This window comes from Pseudopipra pipra, chromosome 3 (assembly GCF_036250125.1).
Source record: "Pseudopipra pipra isolate bDixPip1 chromosome 3, bDixPip1.hap1, whole genome shotgun sequence".
In the NCBI taxonomy this organism is placed as follows: Eukaryota; Metazoa; Chordata; class Aves; order Passeriformes; family Pipridae; genus Pseudopipra; species Pseudopipra pipra.
In genome coordinates this window covers 102870175-102893585 of record NC_087551.1, presented here as the reverse complement: position 1 = coordinate 102893585, position 23411 = coordinate 102870175, and the positions used below count along the sequence as shown (strand labels likewise).

The 23411-nt window shown below is 38.5% G+C and overlaps 1 long non-coding RNA gene across 1 annotated transcript in view; it reads left to right on the top strand.

Annotated features, from left to right (window-relative positions):
* The first annotated feature begins 20031 nt into the window (after positions 1-20031).
* LOC135412121 (uncharacterized) overlaps positions 20032-23411 on the top strand; it is a 47967-nt gene continuing 44587 nt past the window's right edge. Inside the window, exon 1 of the long non-coding RNA XR_010429507.1 lies at positions 20032-20077. This is a non-coding gene — a long non-coding RNA (uncharacterized LOC135412121). The remainder of the gene's footprint in view (positions 20078-23411) is intronic.

The following is a 23411-nucleotide window of genomic DNA, read 5'->3' as shown; positions in this document are numbered from 1 at the left end:
AACAAATTTTTAAATCTATAGATTCCTGTTGCAATTGAAACAGGAAGGAATACAGCAAAACTATGAAACAGAACAACAAGGCATTATCACCACAAATAGATCATTTTAGTTGCCATGGGTAACCAGTGCCAGTAAGGTATTCAGGCACTGCAGCCGCCAGCACTGATACCCTGCTCTGAAAGTGCTGACTGTGCGTCACATTGCAAACTTCAATAATTATTATGTGTAGGAGGGTGGTGGCACCAACAGGATATATACTTGTAATGAGTAGTTCTTTAAATACCTTAATTTATCATCCTCAAATAAAGTGGGAGGGATTTATCACGTACAAGGCAGTTCAAAAAGCCTGAATTATTAATAAACTGAAATAACAGCAAGTCAGGAAAAGCTGGACAAATACACACATGCACACACACACATAAATAAAAGCTCAATGACAGTAATACTGAAGGAAAGTGCTTTTGAAAAAGTGTAAAGCATTAACCAAGTAACACACAGAAGTATTGTCACAAGTCTGCAGTCATAATCCATTTATTCATTAATATGTAAATGTAAATAGCCAGCAGATAAGGTGGTGGTAAGTGCGACTCAAGGACATCCAGACTTTCACAGACCACTGACACTGGATGTGTCTAATTAGACAGTGTTTGTCTCTTTCATACAAAGAAACACAAGATCACAAAGACTAAGGAGGGTCATAGCTTGAAGAGAAACCATCCTGAGCAAACTTTGATCTTCTGTTTGGAAATGTTGATAACTCAATATACAGTACTCCTTCTTCTGAGGCAAAATTGAATAATGCATGTTGTTCTCCCCAGCATATAAGCACACACAGTAGCATAAAGGTGTTGTGCACAGTAGGGCATGGTCAATCATTCATTGAGGGGATTGCACAGTTCCTGTTAATTTGATTTCAAAGCAGATTTATAGCAGGAATTATGGAGTTTCAGGATGAAAGGCTCTTTCCAAGCTGGGGACCCCAAGATATCAAGTGAGGACAGAAAACAGGTGACCAACAGACCCCCTACCATCTTCTGCTGAGGTACAGGGGGGACAATCAGAGAAGGGAAGAGCTGAGGCCTTTCTCCAGTTTCCCAGCTGAAGCACTGAAAGACTGAAGACCTTGGGGTGCAGAGTGCTTCACATGCATGTCTATGATTAGATGCAGGTACCCATATCTAAAAAAAACCCAAAACAAACCAAAAAATACTAGTTCAATTTCCACATTGAGGCAGATCAACACAAGAGGACAAGAAAACAAATAATTTTCAACAGCTTTCAGTCTCCAGTGGTGAAGAGTCTATAGAACACTTGGTTGTCAGGGCCTCTCAAAATTACCAAGAACAGATGTGTTTTCCTTCAGTATACTTCCTTTGTCTTCTGTGCTGAACATAACTCCTCAGGCTCTCCATAGGGCTATGCAAAACAAGGGATTCCTATTCCCTTGCCAGACCCTCTATGGCTGAAGTCTTTCCTTCCATGTTGCTCATCAGACTTTTCTTGAGACTCATCTCCCACTCCCACCAGCCTTTCTTTGTGTGTGTTTTCTAAGCTTTTGTTTGCTGCTGGTTCTTTCAGACATCTCTACCCTGCATTATGAAAGTCCAATTCTGGATGTGGTATTTAAGCAGCTGCATCACTGGCATCATTGGCTGCATCAAATAGAACAGCTCCTCATATCTGACATTCAAAATTCTTAAAGCAGTCAAGGAGATTTGTATTTTTTTTACTGTGACATTGTGTTGACTTTAGTTTGTGAGCTGTTACAACTCTCAGATCCTTCTGCTATACTGCTAATAGTAAAATTTGTAAGTACACATTCTTCGTACTTGTATTAATTTCAAATATTTATTTTTTGAGGCAATTCCCTTTTTTTCTTTTTGTCTTCTGAAAGCTTCCGTCCTTTCATCTGATGCTTTTTTCTATACTTAAATTTTATATTTGAATTATTTTTTCCAAAATCTATCTGACAGCATTGACTAGGACTTGTGTGCAACAGATTATCCAGTGACCTCTCCCCCCCCCCACACATCAACCCAAGCTGTTTTATGGCAAATTATAAATGCACCTGATAGAGATTAAGTGTAAAACTTAATTCTTTAGTTATATATGGGGATGATGCATAAGACAAAGTGAAAAGTCTTTTTTATTGAGATGTCTCTCATCTGTGCCTTCTATTATGCCAGTAAGGCCAGTTAATTTCCTAAATTAAAAAAAAAATCTGCTTGTATGGTCCTCTTTTGCTACATCAATATTGGCTGCTTTAGTCACTTTGCTACCTTCTAAGTAAACTTACCCATAGTTTCCAACATTTTTTGTTTTCAAAATTCTCAAGCACTTTAAGTTACACCAGTCTATAATTTCTGAGGTCTACCACGATCACATTTTTAAAGACAGGTATATTTCTTGCCTTTATCCAGTCTTCTGGGACTTTCCCTATCTTATCCTCTCCTTGAAGTGGTCAATGTCTCAGAGGCTTCTCCAAGACCATACTGAAGTGCTCTCCAGCAACACATTAGGGCTTGCTGAGTTTGACACAACTATCTTATCCAAAATCTCTTGATTTTGGTCATCCCTAGCCCATAGTAGAAAACAATGTGCTGTGGCAACACAATCATTTGTTCTCATTGGCCTCAGTTTATCTATGTTCAAAATTACCGTGGATGGAATGTTTTGTAGTCAACAATTTTTCCACAAGCTATAGAGTGGGAATCAAATATTTCATCTTTTCTTTTTGAAGTCTTGACTGCACTCCTCTCTCCTGAAATGACATTAAGTGTATAGCTTATCTAATTAAGATTTAACCTGATTTTTAGCTTCTGTTATTATTTTTTTAAATGATACATTTAAGGAGTGGAGCACTGTAGCTTTCTCTGTGTCACCCAGTTTTATAATTTTCCATCTAAAATTAGATAGTTACTTTCTTTTGGTTTTCATCTTATTTCTGGTACAATTTTACTCTTAAAACAATTTTTAAGAGTGCCTTCTTCCTTCCTTCTTTCTGTTTTTTTTTTCTTTTTTTTTTTAATTCCATATGTTTTCCCTGTTTGTATTACCCTTTATTGTATTTGTTTCTACTTTTTAGATGATGCTTTAAAAAACATTCAGATAACCAAAGAGTATCTAATGGAGCAACATAAGTCTGCTTCTATGATTACTCTCTCTTATTTGTTTATTTTGGGACAGTTCACCACTGTGCATCAATAGCCTGATCTCATATGGTGTACCAATTTTCACATTACCTTGTTAAGAAGCCCTACCTACAAGTCCTAGTATTTTGTTCTTTTTATTATTATGTCATTAGTTTTCTATCTTCCAACACTTAATTTTCCTAAGAATATTTATTTTATTTCTTCATAATAACTTTTAACAAAACTGTTTTTCTCCATTTTATATTCCTGACTAATTGTCTCATCATAAGCCTGTATCTAGGCTTTTGTAGCTAAGTGAACAAGAATTCTGCAGTACGTCTGGGAGGTGAGCCTTACAGGTGAAAAGATAGTTTTAGAGTTAGGGCCCAGTAATTTAAAATACTAACATTCTCCAGTCATCCTTTTCCCTGAATAAAGTTCTTGAACTGAAATTATATATATACCCATGTATATATACACACATATACTTCCTTTCTCAGTGCAGATCATAGAGTATAAAAGTACCTCAAAAGTTTTCTGGTTTAAACACAACAGTTATTTTAATAAGGCTATTGATTGACTGTTATCTGTTACATCACTTACCTTTGATATCCACAGATGTTTTTGAGATGCAAACTATACAGAGACAGACATTGAAGTTCAATATATTTTCTTTTCAATATAATTTGAGAACCATGCACTATAAGCACACATATGCAAGAAAAATGCAGCTTATTTATAGCTGAAGACATATCAAATGGGAATGCAGCCCAACATGCACTGGGGCAGGTGAAAGTCCTGCTTGTACCTCCATTAGTACTGGTCAGTACCTCCATTAATTTTTCTGCGTAAGGAGGAGATTTCTCCCCATTTTTCAGGGTGTAACTGGGACCCTGATAAGATATTGCAAATTTGAAAGAGAATTTATCTCTTTTTTCCTAAGAATTTGAAGGATGTTTATCTCCTTCCATACTTCCTTTCCTATTAACTAGTGTTGACACAGCTTCCCATTTCTTCCAGCTACTATCCTAACATGCTTTAAAAAGAAGAGATTTTTGATTAGGTGATCCATGGTGGACTTTTACCTCAATAACTCTCCTCTTTTAAGCATTTATCTTTACTGAAAAAAATTTCAGCAAATCTGCTTCTTGTATCTTATTGAGTTTCATAATGACATATGTATCTCAAGTAGATGACATGGTGTTTCATCCCATTTCTTTTATCTGTATTTATTAAGCAAGCCATGCTTTCCTGTAACAGTTCTAGTGTTCTGTATCACCAAGTCTTGGTGTCTAAAGCTTATAGTTCTTCCTGTTCTTTCAGGACATTTGTGCATAAACATATTAGTTTTTCCAATTATTCTTCCTCTTAATTATGACTACAGCAGTCTCCTACTTCCTTCCTTTCTCACTCCATGTCTGTGTGTAAGAATCTACCTTTTAATTCTTCATGGATATTTATCCCAGTCCTCTTCAAATCAAATTTAAATCTTTCCTCCTTTTGATTAGAATTGCTGTCTGAACATCCTATCTTCCCTCTGTGCCAGATGGATTCACCTCTCTCCTTCCTTCTGAACCTTTGACCTTACAGTTTAAGTTACAGCATCATAAGATATATGCTTACTGCCTAGAAAAACCTGCAGCCTGAGTCCTCAGCAGGCAGAAGTTCCTGCTGGGAAATCCTGAGCTTATCGATGCTTATTGTATAGGAGCTTTGAACTGACTCACGGAAGTGCCAAGGCTTTTTGACTTGAAGATCTTCAAACAACTCTGACTACTCTTTTTACAAAACAGGACTTTCGAAGCATCCGTCTTGACTAGTAAGGGAAATCTTAAAAAGACTGGATTTAGGTTAACTAACATTAAAGATCAGGCTAGGCAATCATTTGAAAGGTTTGAGTCCCACCTCATCTTTCGTAAGACTGATAACTATTTTAGGGTTTTAAGCAACGAATTGATTTGGGTCAAGTACTCAGGAACTGTTGCTCTGTGTTAAACTTATACCTGTTTTCTTACATTCCCTATGCCCATATTTAACTCCCTTTATGTCCATATTCTGTTCAAATTATTCTCACTGTTTTCTCAATTGTCTTTACAATTAGGGAAGACTGGAAACTTGTTATTGAGTCTATGTGGGAAAATAGTCTTTAAAGGCCAAATAAAAAAAAGACTGTAGTATAGAATGATGGTTGCCGTTTAACACAGAACAGAATAAACACACAATATCAAGGAAGAAAAAAATATATATTAGAGTGACAAATGAAACAAAAAATAATTGTTTCAATGTATTTAACAAATGAAAGAATTGCAAGGCTCTGGACTGGTAAATTGTGGCAGCTAGCTATTGAGGCAAAATGGTAAATAGCTTCATAGACTCTTGGGAAATAATTTGTTTTAATTGCGTGCAGTCATATTCAAATCAATATCTGAAAAATCCATTGGGATGCAGAGAACTGGAGTAAATCAGAATTTCAGAGCAACTCAGATAATAGATTATTGTTTAAGGCTGACAGAAGATAAGACTTTCACATTTACATAAATTTTTGGTTCTTCTATTACGAAATTTCCTCATATTAAGTCTTTTTTGTTTACTATAAGGATGAAAAGGCACTTAACATTAAAAACAGGTAAAAGGAAAGACTGCTAATACTGGTGCTTGTGCTTTGTCCAAGTAATCTTACTATTGCCATAGGTAATGGTCCATCAGAATTTCATTATACCCCACTCTTTATATCTCAGTCATTGAAATTCCTTGCAAAAAAAGTATTGGTCAGAAAATTATGGGCCTAGTGTAGAATATCATTTACTCACACAGTAAACCTGGAGAAAAGCAGTGAGGACACTGGAAATATCCTTTTGAGCTTTGACAGATGTACCATTTAGATAGAGATTTGCTAAACATACCCTGATTCAATGTGTGTGCACCTCACTTGCAGCACCAGGAAGAAGAATTTTAGGAGCATGTTTACATTTAGCTTCAAGCATGTAGCAGCCAGAAAACTCCAACAAAGCACACTTGGCTTTGTACTGGTGTCTGTATGTGTGGTATATGTTTGATGTGTTTTATAAATAAGATATCTGAGGGAGAGATGGCTAAACTTTCATGGCTAATCGACTTGTAGAGCATATTCATGGAATATGCTAGCCAAGCTTCTTAATAGGGACTCTATTAAGGTAATGGTATAATATTTTGCATGGGCCACTCAACTTATTCAGTAAAAGGTTTTACAAAACTGAAACTATTATTTGTGAAATGTTTTCCTGAGATTTATTTTTCAGTATTTTACTCATTTCATATAGACATGACCGCAAACAAATTTGGCATGAATGATGTGCTTGGCAATCAGAATTTTGTGCCCTCATTTCATAGATAAGTTGCTTGTCCTATCTGCACTTCAGATACCTATCTCCCAGATAGGGATAAGGAAATATGTCCTGTCATGTAGGACTATCTCCAGGCTTAATTAAATGTTTATAAAGTAACCTATAATTAGAAGGTATCATTAAAGACAGGCAGAAGGTGGGGGAACAAAACACAGTCCACTGGGTTTTTAACAAGAAGGAACAAGGTCCTGACTTGATAAAATGCCTCAATAAATATGAGGAGAAAAAGGATCTGTTTGTAAATGGACAAATATTGTCAGACATTCTAATTTCAGTCACCCTTATAATTTAATCCACAAATATTTGATTTAGATACTCTTACGTATACAACACTGACCTGGTTAGGAAGCAAAAATATCAGCGACAAGTAAAGTGTTTTTATCCTGTTCTGCCAAGTTTCACCAATCACAAAGCTGCTTTTGCCCTGACTGAGCAATGTAGAGGGAGCATGGTGTAGTATTAGGACCTTAGTGAACAAAAATCAACTGAGAACTATTTAAATATTAATGCTTTGCCTAGCAAGAGAAGGACTGAAGAGAGTTAGGTTGTTTGCCCCAGATGCCCTTGGACTGGCTTGCCAGACCTTTCTGTCACATCTGTGAAGAACTTTCCATTACATGAATATGTTACCCAGAACTCTTTGACTACTTTACTATTAGGGAGTCAGGCTAATAAAAGCCTCATGATAATGACTGCAAAACAGATGGAAAATACTGTGAATGCTAAAACACGTTCTAGTACTCTTAAATTAAGGAGGAAAAAATATGTGGGGAAGCTGTTGTGCCTATTTACCTTTTTAAAGTTTATTTTTATCATGTCTACCATTACAGAAACAGAGTGTAACTTAGCAAAGTCATGCCCCAGCTTTCTGGCTGTAGTTTATCAGAGACAAGCTATTTTCTCAAGTTTCTATCAACCAAATCAGTATACTATCAATTAAAAAATCCACAGAAATTATATCTGTAAATTCCAGGCAAACCATTTGCCATTCAATTGCAACTAAAACAATGGCATGGTAATAAAAGGACATTTCATTATAAACAGAGAATCATTTGAAGTCTCCCTGGGCTGTCAAGTGATGAGTGCAGTATCGTGAATGCCAACGCTTTTCTGCTGCTGATTTCATTACTTGTCTTCACTTGGGGATTATCAGGCCCTAAATTCACAAAATCCCCAAAGCCCCTTCAAAATATTTTCTGACTGAAGCAAAGCAACCTTCTAAAGAACTGGTGCAAGGTGTTTAGGGTAACTACATGCCAAAATACCCTTTAAATATCTTCCTGTTACTGCTTCCTTATTTTTATTGAATACCTTTTAATCTACTTTTGTGATGCTTCTAGTTAGGAATTTTGTTTTCTTTCTCTTTGTTTTTAAGTAACAGTGACAAATCACAAGTAGAAATATGTATCCAAGAGATAGCTGAACATTCCATTAGTCTCAAGAGACTAATTATAAAATCCTTATCCTAGTTGCCTATTAATGAAAGTGTGCTAATTTGCATATCAATACCTTGTGTTTTCAGAGTTATTTTCCTAATTTTCTTTCCACAAATTATAATGTGGTTCTATTTTCTCTTTTTGATATTTAGTTTCTTTTAGTATTTTAATAAAATAAACATAAGTGTCATATTCCCCTATTTTCAGTGTGAATCCCTCATCTGGCCAGGTATTAGTCATCTTGTACTGGAGTCACTAACTTTTATCATTATTCATTGGACAGATTTTTTTGTAGAAGGGTCTTTTGATCTCCCTCCTTTTTACAGTTCAAGATCAGCTGCAAGTACAGTCAGCTTTCCAGAAAAGCCAAATGCATGCACATTTCTTCATTATCATTTAAAATGGCATAGATCTCTCATTTTACATCTAGATGGTTCTTTTTTGACATGTACACTTAGCAATGGGCTTACATTTATTTTTTAAACTGCTCACATCACCACTGTGGCAAAGTGAAACTCTGGCTATCAGTGTGTTAATTAGTCCCTGGTCTTTCACAGCTTCTTGCACTGCTAGTTTTCTGAAGCATTTATTTTGTCTCTGGGTTCCCCACTGTGAGTATCTATCTAGAGGGGTATTTACACCATGGCCACCATTATTACGGTATCTCAGCACTGCATCCCACACTGGGCTCCAAACCATAAGTCAAACATTATAATTTATCCTTTAAAAGAGCACGAGGGAGTAGTGTTTTAATATGAAAGGAGGAGCAAAATATACATTCCTTTTAGATGATTTTTATTTTTGATTATGGAAACTAACCAGCAAGGAGAGAAGACAAAACATGTGGAATTTGACCTGTGAATTAATGAGTACCACCTGTCTCTTGTGCTGTAATTTCAGCACCTTTCAAGAACTCTAGATTCTATCTATGGGTCATGTTCTCTCCTCTTAATTTTGTTAACGTGTAGCACTTTTTCTTAGAGATAGATAAGCATTTTGGACCACGGGTGCAGTATTATAACTTAAGAAAACTTAGAAATCATAAGAGATTCGAAAAGGTCACAGAATTACACTCTGTGTCACTGTCGTCAGTTTAATCTTGTTAATTGACAGTGCTATTAAAAAAAAATACTGGGAGAAAATTAGTTGTGCAAGTCAACCTGTGCTGTACCCAGTGACCTCACTATTGTTCCCCAGGCACTTGATGGGAGCTAAGTGCCACCTTGTATTTCCCTGCTGGCAACTCATGCTCTCTGTGCAGTACCATACCTTTCCTCGTGCACCTCTGCACCACTTCTCAGGCACATGTAGCCCTTTGAATCCCATTGGCTGCTCTTTACGGGTAACCTATGAACACAGACGTGCAAAAATGGTTTGGAGACTGTTATCTGCTAAAGACTGGACTGATCAGCCCTCTTGCATTCAATAAAGATCATGTAGCTCTTATGGGTGATGTCAACCAAAACACCACAATACATCAAGGTTGGGTAAATGCTTAACCAAGTGGACCAAGCAGTTTCTGTCACAGGAAAAAAAACAAGTCTGGGAAGTGTAAATACAAGATAGAGAAGCACACTGAAGACTCTCAGGGCAATTAGCAAAGAAAGTGTACTCCTTTGGTCTGCCCATATCCAGAGTACATTAAAGATCTCAGGCTTCCTGACCTGTTTTTCTATCTAAGACTACTGACCCCAGATTCTCATTAACCAAGTGGTTCAAGAAAAGGTAGCAGTGTTTTAGCAGATATTTAGAAAGGAGTAAATTAGCATGCTTTGCCTCACTTGAATCTTTGCACTATATCCATTGTGAAACTAAAACTAACACATAAATCCCTATAGAATATGTTTGTTTGCTTTTTCCATGAACAAACAGTGGAGCCTCAGGAACAACGAGTTCCTTTATAGAGATTTGACAAACAAAATTATTGAAGGAAAAAACCAGCTTTTCAAAAACCCCCCATATTATTCCTTCTTATTCATGTAGGATCACTCACGCTTCTTCTCACTTGTCTAATAAAGATATAAAAATAAATAAGTCCTTTAGTGTTCAGGTTTGCTACAGATTTGTTCAAATGTTGCTTTCAACTCATGAGCAATTTCAAGACTGTAATGGAAAAGCTGAATCAGCTGTGAAATGTAACTTCTGACTTAATTATATTAATTGACATACCTATGTATAATTTTTTGAATATTTGGTATAATTGCTTCAAATGCCATTTAATTTGTCACTTGAAGTACAATAATTAGAAACAGTTCATGAAAGAAAGTCACTGCAACTTCAAATGAAGTATTTCAAAGGTATAATTATTTTGAATGTTATAATACTGAATAGCTACACTCAGGGCTGGGAGCCAACATTGTCAGTGTTAAAGTGTGTGGATCAGTGGATCTCCTTTGCTGCTCAGGCCACATACTCACTTATTTGCAAGATTTGGGGGAATAGCACTATGTGAAAAGGAGAAACCATATTAGTTTCTCCTCCCTATAGGTCAGAGACAGGCCTTCTGTGCAAAAACGTTTGTCATCCGAGTCTCATTAGAAATCAATGGAAAACATTCCATCAAACTCAGTGGGAGATGAATTGATCCACGAGTTTATTTTTGGCTCTGCTGGAGATGTTCAAGAGGCAAATAGCCAGCTGGTGGAGCAGATGCTTGATGTGAATAGTCCCATCTGAAATACTCCAGGGCAGTGCTGGGATGGCTCAAACCACTCTGCACAGCACCAGCCTCTGTTCCTTGGGGGAAGCCTCCACCCCCACCTCACCTCACAAAGAGGCAGGAATGCAAGACAGAGGGAAGAAATTAGCAGCAGCCTTAGTAATGTCAACTGGCAAGAACAGTGACATAGCTAGGAAGGTATTGTTCAACATTGCACAATATCTCTCACATAAAAATAAATAAATTGAAACCACAGAAAATTAAAGCAAGAAAAAGGAAGGTGAATTTCCTCTACTGTTCCAGCCGAAAGGTCGTGCAGCCATTCCAAGTTTGGCCCTGTTCATTTGCAAGAAAAGTGATTGTAGCCCATGTCATCTGGGAACCAGTTTGCTGGGCACTGACAGGGAACTGTCTTCTTAAAATACTTGGTCCAGACCTCTGGATGGAGCCTGTCCCTTGGAAGTCTGAGTGAGGAGTGGCTTTCTTAACTCAGCCTCAACTGCCAAGAAGATCATGTGCTGAAACACAATGGGGCAGTGCCTTGGGTCCACTGCCTGAGCTCTGCAAGCTCCTGAAGGACCTAACCCATACCAACCCCAGTAAGTGTCAGAGATACGACTGGAGGAAGTGAAGGATTTCAGCACTGGAAATAGACAAACAATTTAAACTTTATTGAATTTCTGAGCAGAGTTTATGTGAAATTTATGCTTTAGCTGGAGGTACAAAAGAGAGCTCTTAAAAATATAAATCAGGTAAATATGTGTTTTAACTTTACCAATCTGAATGTTGGCCTAAAAACTTTAAGGAAACTTCTAGCACTGAAATCATACCCAGAGACTTAAAAAACCTGTGTATACCCAGCTTGAATTTTAAACTATGCCCACCTTCTGAGAGGGGTTTTCCTTTGGATGCAAATCAAGTCAGAAGCTATGCTGCAGGTAGGAGAGTTAGGTTTCAGGAGCCAGAAAACACAGTTCTTGGACTTCTCCTATTGGTCCCATTTAAAGTTACCCCTTTTCTCTGTCACTTAGCCATTGCCTTCTTCAGTTCTTTATGATATGAGCTATTGGCACAGGGAAGGAGGAGTGAAGGGGTTCTCTGGAACTCCCCCATCTAGTGCTTCACTCTAAAGGAGTGTCTTATTTCCCTCACCTCTTGGCAGCTCTGACTAAGGCCACTGACATCCAGTTGGGTGCCTAACAGGTCCTGACTGACATGTAAATACAGTTCTGTTCCCATAAACATCTACAATATAATTTTGTTTCCTTCAATGAATTTGTAACAAGAATCAAGGTTAATGCTATATGCCACATGCAGTTTCCTACATACCTTTCACATAGTAAATATTTGACAAAAATATTTTGGTTTTGGCATCCACACCAAACTTTCCCTAATAATCTTGGTTTCAGAGGAGCAGGTTCCTGCTGGGTGAGCAAGGGAGGAGAACAAGGAGCAGTGAGCAAATTTGGCTAGTTTTTTCTTCTGAACATCTTAGTAATCTCTGAAAAGCCTAGTAATTGGACCGTCATCAGAAGTGCTCATATAAAAGCCAGCATTGGTCTGGAAAAGCAAAGTGCAGTTCAGTTATAGCTGAGGGCCAAAGTAGCCAGGCAAGCTCAGATTTACATCACTGTGTTCCAACAGCACAGCTGCATCAAATTACTCTCTTCAGAACAGGAAGGACTGGAAGCTTGATTACAAGTGCTAGAGAGATGGGGAAACACAATCTCATCTGTACATTGTGTATAAGATCTCTTTTTCCTCTCAGAGAAATTATTAGTGGAAGGAACTACTCCACATAGGAGAGGTCCTAGTCATCTGGAAACAGATCTGGATGGTTTTTTTGTCAATATGATTGTTCAAAACAAACCGGGTTTTTTTTCAAACAGTGGTGAACTGGAGGCAAAACAATTTTTTGTTTGTCTGTGAAGGTTGAAGTGTGCCACTCAGCTTTCAGACAACAAATGGTAATAACCTATACCGAGTGCTTCAGAATTTTGTCCCTCTAGCCTCTAACCTGCCTGAGCTGATTCCTGTATTTGCTTGTTGATGCAATAACTAGTTGGTCCTTGTGCAGGTGGAAATTCTGGCCTGTAGGACAGCAGGCTAAGGGCCTTTATGTTTTTGTTTTCTAGTGAATTAAACCTCTACCTGAGCCCCCTCTCACCATTTTTTTAATTATTTTTTTTATTAATTATTTTTGTTTTCATTAATTTTCCATTTTAAGAGTTTATCCCAAAGGACTTTCAAAAGTATGAGCTAAATATTACTTATCCGTGTTAGCTTAAATGCAAAATATTACACTAGCATAATCAAACTGAATTTGGGCAGTTGAATCTGACTTCATTTTTATTAGCTATTGTTTATTTGAATTGTTATTATATTTTTGTTAAACTTTTGAGTAGTTGCCTAAGATTATTTGTCCAGCATCTGAGCTTGAATAAGAGAAAACTAAAAATGAGCTTTAGAAAATTAAAAAAAACCCAACAAAACATAGGAACACCTTAAAATGGGCAGTCTCAGAAATGCTTTATCCTTTATACCTATCAGATATCTGACCATTTGAAACCCGTATCTTTTATTTCTTCTTCCCTTCCCTTCCCTTCCCTTCCCTTCCCTTCCCTTCCCTTCCCTTCCCTTCCCTTCCCTTCCCTTCCCTTCCCTTCCCTTCCCTTCCCTTCCCTTCCCTTCCCTTCCCTTCCCTTCCCTTCCCTTCCCTTCCTTTCCCTTCCCTTCCTTTCCTTTCCCTTCCCTCTCCTTCCCTTGTTCTTGTTCTTTCTTTCATCTTTTCTTGTTCTTTCTTCGTCTTCCTTTCTCTGAAGCTGTGCAATCAGTTTGCACCACAAATCGCTTTCATCTTTCTACTGAGTCTGTTTAAATCTGCTGATTTTCTCCCTTCTCTTTTAGCTTTGCAACCCTCATGAGTTTCTGATGAAGCTATACTGGTAGGAATCATCATCTTCTGCTGGTATACCTGTGCTTGCCTGGTACACCTGTGCTTGCCTGGTACCTGTTTTACAAGTTTGAGTGGAATATACCAAGGACATGAGACTAGCTGCAGTCTGTGGGTTTGCTACCTATGGCAGTCACTGCTGCAAAGCCTGACAGAGAAGGATGTGACACCAGTTAACAGGGAAGCCCATGCTGCTTCAATGAGATCATGACTAAACACAAAAGCTAAAACTAAGACAGTTCATTTTTGTGATCGGAGTGGGGACATAAGCAAAGTGCCATGCCAGACCACCATGACTGGCATCTCATTTCACTCAGTATTGATTTTAAAGGCTGTGATGTTTGCTCTCATACAAAAAATGAATATTTAAATTAGCTGACTTTTTATCAATTCATATTGCAAATATTTTAGCAGCATTCAACACTCTTTCTCACTCCTTTTTTTTTTTTAAATCACATGCATTTGCTACGTCCTGATAATATTTCTCCTACAGAGGCAGAATTTGCCAAGGCAAAAGAGTTTATTGCTGTGAATTGGCTATGCTCTACAGAGGTCTGCACAGTACACCACTGTACTTCATGTACTATAAGCCTTTTAGAGTGGAAATTTACTGCGGTGTCTCACCTTGAGGAGAGAACCAAAACAAACTTACTAGAACAGTAATTTAAAGACTGAACTTTAAAGAGAGGGGAGAGAAATAAACTTCCTACCATTCCTTCTGCTAAATGGTCAGGACCATGTGAAAATCAATAAGCTGACCTCTTTCTTCCTTTTTTATTTAAGACTGAAAAAAGTCCAACTGACACTTTGTGCAACTGCTTTTAGCCAGAAACTGTTGTAGGTAGAGCGAGCATGTGTGGGATGTGATGGGGTCAGTGGCCAGATCCCACCCAGGAAGGCAGTGAGCTTCATCCTGCCCTGCTAGTGGAGCAGCTCTGGACTGCACAGCTGCAGCCAGTTCAGGATTTCTGGGGCCACCATCTCTATTCTGCTCTCTCAGAGTGCCTATGTGCTTGCATTCTCCTTGCTTACCTGAAACATGAGCAGATGTAGCTGGAACTCCCTCGCTGGCTCTGTGGAGCAATTCTGAGCAAGGGAAACATGATCTGTGAGGTGGAATTTCCTGCCTGCTGCACAGACTTGCTTTATACATAGATTTTAATGCAATGTTAAATAAAATTTTCTAATGCCTTCATTTTCTGATCTCTTCTTTAAAAATTATATTTATTCGTATAAGAATAAATCCAAGATGTCCAAAAAATCCCACTCCAAGATCTGGAGCCCTTCTCTATTATAATAAGTACCAGTAGTCTATCCAAAAAACATAATGTGGAACTCCAAGCTTTACAAAGACTGGAGGGCTTGTCAAAGCCTCAAAACTGACCCAATTGTGGAGTTAAAGCAAAAGTGACAAGAGATGTTGAAATGGAGGGTAAGAAGCAGATATTTAGGTAGGGAAACTGCAGAGCTCAGGAGCAGCCTGGTCAATTGAGAAGACCTAAAATAAGCTTACCAGCTTGGAGAGGGACTGTGATGCACTGACATGTCACTGTGTGAAAAAAGAGATTTTCCTGAACTTGGAGGATCTTGAACAAGGTTATGCATTTATGGCTGTGTACAGCCAGACCTGTACATTTGCCAGCAACTTTGAAAAAAAAAATAAATTAATAAATAATTCACTGACATTGAAAATCTCCTCAAGAACGTAGCAATAGTGATGCAAGTCACCAGGAGTCATGTGCCAGATTAGGGATAGTATTTCTGGATGAAATTTTAGGAAATGAGACTCCTGAATATGGTTAACAAGTGTAAAGGGCATTTTCTGAGATATATAAGAACATGATCACTGAATCCAAACGGGATATTTGAAGCTGGGCTCCTATGTCTCAGAAAATACTTTACTCATTAAAATATTTGCCAAGGTGGGAACTACTCCTTTGAGGAAAAAATGTGCAGAACTGGTTTTTGATCCAGTCTAAACCAGAATGTGAATAAACAAACAAACAAACAAACAAACAAATATTACACATTTGGGACAAATAGGGAGTTGTTTTTCTGCTCAGTTCATCCGTATGTAGATATCACTGATATGCTGCCAGTGCATCCTATGGCTGCACATGAAAAGCATCCTTCTGCTAGTCTTACTAAATAAACAGAAGCAGTTTTTGAGATTTTATGGTTTAGAAAAGCTGCAAGGGCTGTTTCCTTACTCTTTACTTCCCCCTAAGAGTTATTAAAGTCTAAAGCAGTATATCTGGGCAGAGCACTGTGGCTCAGTCCAGCAAGTACTTTCTTGACATATTCCAAGTTCTATGTAAGGCTGGCAGAAGTGCTTCGTGAATCCATCTGTAGCTTGTATAGCACCCAAGTGCTTTGTTTTTCATTGCAAGATTGACATAAATTCTTTTGATTAAACAAGTGCTTGTGCGAGAAAGATCTGGAAAGCTACTATTTAAGGGGAAAATTACTGTCCTATAAAGGTTTCTATTGGAATGAATGTTGCTGTGACTCTGTGTATTGCTTTTTTAAAAGGAAAGGTAAAATAAAATTTTACACATATTTTTAGGTGTTCTCATGACTTAATGTCCAAGTGTAAGACTAAGGTGTTAATAGTCACAAAACAGATGAGCTGTTTGCACCTTCACGTGCTACGGTACCTTCCTGAAAACAATAACAAAGGTGTGGGCTTTTTACATACTTTTATTCAGAAACTTAAATGAGTGAACCTTTGAAAAGGAAACCACTGAGTAGAATAGCAAACTAGCTTTCTTCACAGGGCAACAGAAAAATGTCTACTTTAATAAGAAGCAAACATAAACCACCTATTGTGTTCTGTCATGTGTTATATTGTTTCTGAATGCCAAAATTACTTAAAAACTGTTTCCTGAAGTAAAAGAAAATATGACATCAGAAGCATCATTCTCATTTTTGATAAAAGCAGCAGCTGCTGGCATGCTGCTGGCACTTCTTAAATTTATGTTGAGTTCTGTTCATAGCACTGAGGAAAAGGATGTATTTTCAAATAGTGAGGGAGAAGATGTTAGTGCTACTGTTGTTTATAGTCGCACTAACAGTGGTTTGTGGAAGTAGTCTGTACACTGCCTTGGCTTGTTATTGCCACTGGGAGGCTGTGGTACAGTTGTATGTTGGGAGAAGGATTACTCCAAACCATAGTGGATCTCTGGTGGAAAGTTGGACATTTGTGTAAGGAATGAGAATCTGGTTCCAAGTATGTAACAGAGAAAGCTTAGATCATAAACAGTGTACAAACAGTGTAACATTAGAAGTGAAAGAATATTTTAAAAAAATTATTCAATTTGTATAAAGCTGAGCTCAATAATAACAGTAATAAAAAGGTGTTCTTTATTGGAGTATCTTATACACTGGTTATACAGAAGATTTACTTGTTTGTTCTCTGGTTAGTTCCTCTGGAGAGTTGGTTTGCTTGGGTTAACTCTCTAGGACTGGTATTATGGGGTTTACTACCCCAGAATCTGGATTCCATAGAGGTGAGGAAGGGGAGACACTAACCCACTGTCGGAGCTGGGAAGATTGTTAATATTGTTCACTTCCTGTTAGTGCTGCTTCTGGCTTCCAAGCAGGAGATAAGCTAAGTCATTCTTTTGGATAAGGCAGTAAAAAGAGAAGAAATAACAGTGTTGTTTTGTAAAGGAGCTCTGGATCTGGGAGCATCATTGTGTGTCATGCTCCCCAGGGAGCTGCTGTGGAGCAGAGAAAAGCAGTGCAGCCACCAGTCTCTACCACTGCATGAGGACTACTTACTTCGAAATCATTAGGAATTGCTTTTTCCTCACCTTATTTCCTTAGTAAAATAAATTGTAATTGTGGTTTACAGACAGAAGGCATTGCTTATATTTGCCTTCTTGCATTCATAACTATATGTTTGTTCAGCTATAGGGCTGTGGCTGGGCAGCAGGCAGGAAATCTGCCATCCTGCTGTGGCCTGGGTGCTTGTTATGGGCAAGGTGAAACCTCTGCAATAGGGACTGGGTAACCAAATACAACTGAACCCGCTCAACAGGAAGAAGCCTGCAGTGATGAAGAACATCCCTATCCTTGTACCTGCTTGCAGCAGAAGTGGAAATGCTTGAGAAGAGCAAGGAGCAACATCTTCACTGCAGAGGTGACAGAGAGGACCCATTCCTATGGACCAGGAAGGGACTGGGTAATTTATTGCAACTTTGGAAACTACCAGAAATTGATGGATAGAGCAAAGACTGGAGAGAAGGAGCTCTTTTCCAGGTAGCCAGAGAGGACACTTACTTTTGACTAGTATTTTCTTTTACTGAATTTCACTCATTTCCAGGGTTGTTTGTGGTCTTAAAATGTATCTGTAGTGACAGGATGTCCTTTTGGAGGCTTTCTTGAGGACAAACCTTCTGGCAAGTCCAACAAGAGGACACAATACAGCATCAGCAACACAGAGACCAATTCCAGGAGGTCAGAGCAAGACATCACTTGTTAGCCTTGTAGGAGCTTATATGTAGGACCGACAATGGAGACATATGCTACTTTTTTTCAGCATCAACAAGCCTTCTCTTAAGTCTCTTTAAATGTAGGTATAGACCATGTCTGAGTAGATTAACACACAAGCACAAGGTTAGATGATTGTAAGAATCTACTGCTCATCCGGAGAAAGCTCATGGGGAAAAGATCTGAGGGAAGGGAGCTGTTAGATGTGAGATGATATTTCTCTCACTCAATAAAACTGTACCTAGAAAAAGTAGAAAGTAGCTACTAGAAACAGGAAGATCTGGTGAGAAAGGAAATCACCTGGCCCGTCGGAAAGATAGCATTGTGTTTTATTTTGGACTTTGTTGATTCAAATGCTGTGTAGTGATTAGATGAAGACCTTGAAAGGATTCAAGCAGTGATGTTTAACCTTTCCAGGGAGATTTAGAAAAGCTAGCAATCTGCAGAGACCTTTCTTGCAGTAGCAGGAGCTGTGTTACCCTTCAAAAACTGAATTTATGCCCACAAAGAACTGAAAACTCTGACTTGGAGGGATCAATAGAAAATAAGGTCATAGCTGAATAAAGTTCTCAAAAGTTTCCGGTTCTTATTTGCTCGAACCTCTCACTTGCCTGAGGCCTACCCCACCAGCATTTTCTCAGGATGGTGAAGCTATGAGCAACATACTGTAATACAGTTCTGCTGTGATTAGATACAGGGAATACACGGCTGTCAGTTGTCAAGACATTGCTAGTATTCTAATTTGAAGTGTCGTTCAGACTCCTTGAGTGGTTTGCATTATTGAATAAAATTGGAAAGGAATGAGTTTTGAGAACAGAGAGAAATTGCTCAGTGGGCTGGAAGAGGAAAGATCTCAGAAGGAGGTACTGGGTTTAGAGGACCCAGCCCGGCCTTGCTACCCTGAAAAGATTTATTCAAGCTCAATGTCCCTCCACCCTCACCTCCCTAAAACTCTCCTTGTTTCACCAAAGCAATTGCCTGTGCTAGGACTGGCACAGTTTGATTCCCAGTGAATCACATAAAAACTTATTTAATGAAATGTCCCTTGATCTTATGTGTATTACTGAAACAGGGTTTTTGCACTTGCCTGGGGCTCTCTGAAAAGTCTCAATTGCTTTTTTACCTGAATTCTTTTCTAGCTTATTCTCCTAACATTGATTCTTAATGAATCTTTGACATTTATCCTCATATCTTTCCATCCTCCCATTTCTAACTTCTTCTCTTTCCTGAGGTGAAATTTTATCATTTTCTTTACTGGGTAAAAGATAAAAAAAAATGGAGAAAGGTTCAATGCTTGGAAGAGCTAGCAGGTTCTTTTAATTCTTTCTGTTATGACAATATGACAGATTCTTGCACTTTCCCAGCTCCCAGTGGAAATACCAGGCTCTGAGGAGACAGAAAGAGGGGTATAAAGACAGAAGGCATTTACTCTTAGCAATGATTTTTCTAATGAGAGTTTTTAGTGTTGACATTAACAAACTGTTCTCCTGAAGAATTTCCTGGGGGTTTCAGTGTCACTACATGCAGCATCAACTAGGTGACAAGCTCTCACTGCCACCTCATTCACTGAAGAAACAGCATCCTGAGCAAGAGCCAGTCTGCATTCTCATTTTTGGCAGAGAGATTGTGAATGCTGACTGAAGTGAGCAGCGCAGCAGCTTTCTTCTAGATGTTTGTTTGTATCTTTTTTTCTTTTGTTATTTTCAGCGCATGAAAATAAAGAAAGGAAAAAAAGAATAGCCTCATATTGAGGGATTTAAACATTTTTGTAAAGCTTAATTAAACTTCTAAATCTGTACTCTAGACAGTTAAGTCTTGCAATAGGTAAGATGAAGTGTAGGGAAGTCAAAGGACTAATCCAAGGTCAGTGACAGAGTCAGAAGCAGCCCTCAGGGGGTTCACTCTGCTCCTATTCTGGTGGTAAATCATTGACAGTAATTCCAATCTGGCCACCATATTTCCCCGAGTCTTAGACCAGGGAGAACAGGGAACTTGCTTTGAATCTGAATCATCTTCATCAGGTAAGCAGAAAGCCTTTAGCTTCTGATGATCATTGCTTTATGTATTTAATTATCTTATCATGTTCATGGCTAGGCTTCGCGAACGAAGACTTAGGAAGGCTCTATCCACATTTGTTACAGGCACTTTATCATAACCCTTTGTTATTACAACAACTAGGATAGTGCTGATTTGGTTGAGGAAAGACGAAGACAAGCAAGAAAAGTTAATTCATAAAACAAAAAGTGAGATGTAGAAGTGGGCCAACAAGGTGTCACTCTACCTACCTAAAACCTCTTTGTTGGAGTGGCATCAGGAAAACAAGTGTTTAAATAAAAAGATGCCAGATTAAGATACTTGGAAAACCTGTTTGTAGAAACCAAGGGCCCAGTGAGTTTGTCAGAAATCCTCTCACAACAGTCTGTTGGCAATGCATTTGCAAAATCAACTAAACAATCTGCATCCTTACATGGATGCATAGACCTTGCACAGATCCACTGCAGGAGGAACCCCTCCAGCAATGTCCCACCCTGTCCAGGGGACTGGGACACAGATATGCCCTGGAGTCCTGCAGGAGATGATATTGCACTAGAATTTTGGGGACTACCTCTAATTTCAATTGTGGTATGTCTTTTTTTCTGAAAGAGCTTTCAAGTTCTATTTCTACCCCAATCTTGGAAGTATCAGACCTTCACAGTCTGAGAAACTCATTTTCCACCTAGCTTTGCTCATGATGCTTATCATGAACCTTAGATTAACAAGTGATTAAAATTGAACTACAGCAAGTATGTAAGTGTAAATTTGAATGATGCATGATTACTCTGAGCCAGCAGACATGTACAAATAATTGGGCTTTAAAGTTCATTACTCAGTTTTATTGCAAATAGTGCATTTGCATGATGTTTGTAAATTTATGCACCAGCGGCCAAAAGTGATGACAGCATTCCACTGACTAGGCAAAGCAATTACAAAAAGAACATCCATTATTTGAAATGCCAATGCAAAACACTTGTTTTAATAATTGGTCATAGTGTTTTAGTCCTGGGATTGAGAGCTGCTTAAATTCTTTAGTTACAGCATGTGGCATAAACAGGCAAAGTCTCCCACCACACTGAACAACTGCTTCCAAATTGTTTTTTTTGTTGACTCACCCTCACTCTCAGTATGTCTGAATTAGAAAAGCTTTTAAACTGAATGTTGTTAGATTTAGCTTTTCCTTTGGAGACTAAAGAGCCTCTCTGTGACTGTCACAGAGGATTTAGCTATGTGGTGCTATATATATGTGAATCCAATGAGAACTGAAAGATAACTGGGGAGATTGTAGAGGTTATAGTGTCATTAGCACTGATCTCTTCCTCTCTGGGCTTGATGAGAGGAATAGTAGTGGAGACAAAGAGGAGAACACCCAGTTTGAAGAACAACATGGATTAATCTGTTGGTTAGTGAGACAAACTAAACCCCATCTCTCAGATATTTTCCTATCTATTACTGTTATTTTTAATCTACGTACATCTGCTTTTGCAATTTTAGAAAGTGACCAGAAATATCTTAGTCAATTAAAAGATCCATGTGTGAATACACTGAAGTGCTGCGTGTACGCACTGCCTCCAGATAAGGACAGCTTCGGCATGCTTTCCATTTCCAGGTTATCCGTGATTCCCAGCTAAGAAGCCATATACTTTGAAATACCAGAACTGATACATTACTGTCAGCTTGAATCTGTTTCCTCATCACTTGCTCATCTCAGCTCCAATGTGAGACAATTAACATACCATATGCTACACACTCCATTAGCCCATACATTTGACAGTGCTCCTGAACACTGTGCATGACATAGCTCTTTATGTGCTTGTACACAGCTGCATTAATAAAATCTGAGGAGGCAGGTGTGTGTATGCACATATACAGAGATATACGCAGGTATGCACGGCAGTTCAGTTATAAGAATGGTAAACACTCACAGCAGGAACACACCAATGGTGGGTGAACCAGAAATGGTTCCGTTGAGAAAAATATATAAAGACTTGAAGGGTTCTTTGAAAGCAGACTATATGCTCCTAGGATTTCTATTATTTCACTGTAATAGAAAAAAATTCTCACATTAGGTTAAAGATCTAGTAGCATTCTGCACTGTGAAAAGAATATCTCACATTATCAAATCAAATACAGCCCTTCCAGTTAAATTGCTTCATTGCTCATGTTCATTAAAATTTGAACTTTAACACAGAAAACTTCCGGCAGCTGGAAACATGAGCTTCAAGAGCAAATTCCTAAGCTTGTGATAATAGCAAAAACATAGGAGCTACTAGTCTGTGCTACATTTTATTCACTTCTTCCAATGTACCCCACTGGCTTAATTGTCAGGTAAACTAACAGGTAATAGTGGTGCAAAGGATAAATGCCTCCTGACTGCACTGCAAAGTACTCATCAAACTAAGTGGGTAAAGTGTTGTTGACCACAGGATCACAGGACACCCAAAGAGCTACTTGTTGCTTGAAGCGCTCACTCATCTTTAAGGTAGTTTCTTGTCCACTGGTGTCTTGACTAATAAAGATGTAAGACAGAAATTCTTTACTGAGGGTGGAACAGGTTTCCCAGAAAAGCTGTGGATGCCCCATCCCTGGAAGTGTTTAAGGCCAGGTTGAATGGGGCTTCAAGCAACCTGGTCTAGTGGAAGGTGTCCCTGCCCACGGCAGAGGGTTTGGAACGAGATGGTCTTTGAGGTCCCTTCCAACCTTAGCCATTCTATGATTCTAAGGCACTCTGCATGCTGCAGTGGCTCTCCCAGCACCATGGGCACTTTTACATCCATGTCACCTTCTGAGCTGTGTTTAATGTTTCCATACGCCCTATAAAGAACTAGTAAGAGGAGTTTTTGCTTTCCGAGCACACATATTAGGAGTATCTGTATCAGAATTGCTTTTAGTTTGTCAAATTAACCCAAATGTAGCTCACTTGAGATTAAAGATTGTGCTCTTTTCAATTTTTTTTTTTTTTTAAATAAACAGAAACTGTCTTCAGGATACCCCATAGGAAGTCACCTTTCAGTACCAGGGCAAACTTCTCAGTCTCTCTCTCATTCTGATCTTCTCAAGTCTTCTTCCTAGTCAAAATGCTGGAGTCACAAGTGCTCCAAGTGACAAATGGAGTCTACGTATCCCGCATACGGAAATGATGGAAATGTCCTGGGCTGAGCAATGCAGTACTGATGGATCACGCTGTGGACAGCTGCACTGTGCTGCCTGCAGTGCATTTTAGATAAGCAGGCTTGATAAATTGATGCTTAAACTTGATGACCATTCAATTCTAATTACAAAGTGGGGTACAGAAAATGAATGTTGTCTCTTTTACAAAAA